Source organism: Carassius gibelio, chromosome A18 (assembly GCF_023724105.1).
Source record: "Carassius gibelio isolate Cgi1373 ecotype wild population from Czech Republic chromosome A18, carGib1.2-hapl.c, whole genome shotgun sequence".
In the NCBI taxonomy this organism is placed as follows: Eukaryota; Metazoa; Chordata; class Actinopteri; order Cypriniformes; family Cyprinidae; genus Carassius; species Carassius gibelio.
In genome coordinates this window covers 26403454-26406800 of record NC_068388.1, presented here as the reverse complement: position 1 = coordinate 26406800, position 3347 = coordinate 26403454, and the positions used below count along the sequence as shown (strand labels likewise).

At 39.1% G+C, this 3347-nt stretch overlaps 1 long non-coding RNA gene across 2 annotated transcripts in view; it reads right to left on the bottom strand.

Annotated features, from left to right (window-relative positions):
* Positions 1-906: 906 nt before the first annotated feature.
* LOC127933816 (uncharacterized) overlaps positions 907-3347 on the bottom strand; it is a 27660-nt gene continuing 25219 nt past the window's right edge. Inside the window, exons 2-3 of one of the 2 annotated variants that reach the window (XR_008147571.1) lie at positions 1229-1347; positions 907-1129 (exon numbers count right to left, since the gene is read on the bottom strand). This is a non-coding gene — a long non-coding RNA (uncharacterized LOC127933816). Of the gene's footprint in view, positions 1348-3347 lie in introns of both variants that reach the window. The other variant, XR_008147572.1, reaches the window with a different exon arrangement.

Here is a 3347-nt window from a genome sequence, read left to right as displayed (position 1 = left end):
CTGATCTTATTCTATCTAATATGATGTATTATTGTAATTCCATTGCGCCTCTCTGGGGAGTTGTTCTTGTGATTTCAAAGGGAAGGCTGAATATTTTCCTTCTGCTACCTGAGGGAACGTCTGAACACTGTCGAAGCATTGATGAAGGACAGAGTAATACAGAAGAGGAGTGTGTGTGTGTGTGTGTGTGTGGATGCTGGACTTTTACTGAAGCAGAGAAACACAATAAAGAACCGTTCCTCTGTCTTCATCTTTAAAGCCAATAACCAAAAACTCTGCTATTTCTTTAACTTGGGGATTTTGCTTCTGCTCAAGACTTGTCTCTAAGGTTACTGTTTTTATTTTCTTCAATTTGAAGCATGCCTAGATATCAGAAGTAAACGACAGGTGAGGGCTTTCGGACATTCTGCGGACAGTATAATCAAGGACTGTTGTTAAGGTCGATCTGCCGCGTCACACTGAGCAGAAAATGTAAAGGTTCCCAGCAGCTGAAGGAGAAAGTGATGGGAAGAGCATTCAGGCAGAAACCAAGCACAAGCAGTCACAGTTCTCTACTATCTGTTCATGAATAAAGTCCATGAGATATGACTTTTTAATGAAATGGACATCAGTGCTGTGTTTCCTTGCAGAGAAACCCAAACAAATCCCATTTCAATGCAAAACTCTTAGTGAGGGTGTTTTTAGTGCACAAGCTGATGAAGAAGTTTCCCAAGGATGGTCAGTGAACGTTAATGACCTGAATATTGCAGAACCTGAATTACTTATTATTTTATATCATAACTTTTACTTTTGCTTTCCCCTGAAAATGTTCTGGGTATTTCAACTATATTCCTTGTCTTTTGGACCCCATTTATTTCATGTATTGACAGGCTGACCGAGCATCTGTGCGAGTTTCTAGAGAAACGCTTCAACAGTGTGACTCACACAAATTTATTCAAAGCTGTCATAAACAAAGACATGAAACGCTGCAATTTCTGCTCGCTATCCCTCCAGAGAGGAGTGTAACCTCGCTGTCCTCGCCGTCATCTGTGAGTCTCTCTGACTCCCGTCGTTTCCGTCTCATCACAGCTCCTGTACTGTTCTCCATCAGTCCTGACGGAGACATTTAAAAGGGTTTTCAAACAAGACTCTGGGGGAGATTGGAGAGAAAAGAAAGACTTAACATGTTCTGTAGGACTGCCAGAGTTTATGTTATTAAAATTGAATTTAGTAAAAATATATTTAGCACATTCTTCTAACTCGCTGCTTTGAAATGGTATTTCTGTCAGGACCACTATCGTCAAAGATGATAGACAATTAGCACACGGTCTGGATTGGCAGCATGGTTCTGTTCTGGGCAAAAACTCCCTGCAGGAATAAACAGAAACAGAACAGAACCAATCATTAATGTTCTCATACATTGGATACAATATGAGAAGGAATCTGATTAGTACGTAAACAAATGCATATGTAAAATAATGTGATCATCAAGCATTAAACAGCTTCTAAATCAAACCTGCCTAACATTATCGAATGAAATATCAATCCTGGAAGTGGTTCAGATGGAAGCGGTCAGTTCCATTTGTTTTGATCATTGATGTGAATCTGATCTGGTCCTTAACAAAAACATTTTCTCAGCTTTTTTCTTTATTTATGAAACATGCCCCCATTCAAGTGTTGATAAAAAAAGAATGTATTAAGCTATACCGTTTTTTTTTTTTTTAGAAGCAAATGCTCTGTTCTTTCATTTGATATATTGCATGTACAGGTCAAATATCCAAACAACTAAATAGTCTGAGGCCATGAAGGTTTTGTAAAATTGATCAAAAATGTTGGTAGTGGCTGGCAACTCAAAAAAAAAAAAAAAAAAAAAAAAAAAAAACATCTGGAGAGGAGAGAGTTAATATTTTGCATTGTCTTCAGTACAGTGACAATATAAAACCCAACTACTTGTTTAGAAACCAACATATCATTTTTAAAATACCACAGTCAATCGTTTTCCTATAAATTGATCTTATTTGAAAATATGCAGAATTCTTTTGATTTAAGCAAGAGATCGTTACATCTGGGCAGCATCACTCCTTCACTGTGATGGAAAAGGAATAAGACACACAAAAGAGGAGAATATGAGAAGATGGGAGACAGATGAGACTCAGGGACAGGAAGTGAAGACACTCTGACACCCGCATCGCAATTATCATCCGCCTCGGGGTAATTACCATTCTTAATTGGCAAACGTCACTTAGATGAAACCACCTCGGAGCACAGCCTGCAAACCCTTCCCATAATGCCCTGTGAGAGATGCTCTCCTCTGCTCTGAGAGATGAAAGCTCACACGCTGACCACATCAAACACCTCACACAGGTGCGTCCAGGTAAAGTTCAGCTCTCCTCTGCGCTGTTTTCACAGACAGATCCACTTACACAGATGAGTCCATCAGGGTTGTGACCTCTTGACCTCACGAGGACCGCTGGAAGTAGATGCGGCAGGAGCGGTTTCTATGGCAACCACTGTATGATGCATGAGTTTGTGTGCCATTAACATCAAGGGAACTCTTATTTTTGTTAAATCATGTCCAGTGTAAGAAAAAATCTTTAAAGAAGCGCTGATGTCCTAGAAGAATATTACCAATACCTTTTCCATTAAGCCTCTGGAGAAGTCTTTTGACTTTAAAACAACACACGATTAAACGTCTCATTCAAAAACTGGAAAAAAATCTGTGAAAAATCAGTATGGAAAAACGGTACATTGGGCCATATTTTTGCAGACTTTTCTTTGGGTGTGCTTTAATTCTACCATTTAAAAATGCTGTAAAGTGGTCTAAATCAGGGGTTTTCAATCTTTGATGCCGCAGATCACCAGATATGACATCAGTACTATGATACGGTCTAAATCCTGACTGGAAATCCTCACATTTACCATTTTTCTCTAAGAAGGAATATAATTGTGAGGATACCACCTTTTCTAGTATCTTGGACAGAAAAGGGAGATTCGAGATCAGTATGTAATTGTGATGAATTCATGCCATTAGAGGAAGCAGGAAGCAGAAGAAACTGAATGAAGGAATGGAACTTCCTCAGATTCCATGTCTTCTTTTTTTTCCCAGAATGCACTGTACTCAGAACAGCCAGGAAGAGCCTTTTATCTTCATAGACTGACCTCAAGGTGGGAACGGTGACCGGTGTATCTTGTAATGATGCGGTGGTTAATAAAGCTTTAATAGCTCACTAAACACTTGTGCGATTTCAGCACAGCATTTTGTTGTGTCATGAATTCTTCTAATGTTATTCTGCACTGAAAGTTAACATCTGCTTACCAGAATGCAACAAAGAAGTAGTTGAACTGCAGAAAGCTGACAGTCAGAAACA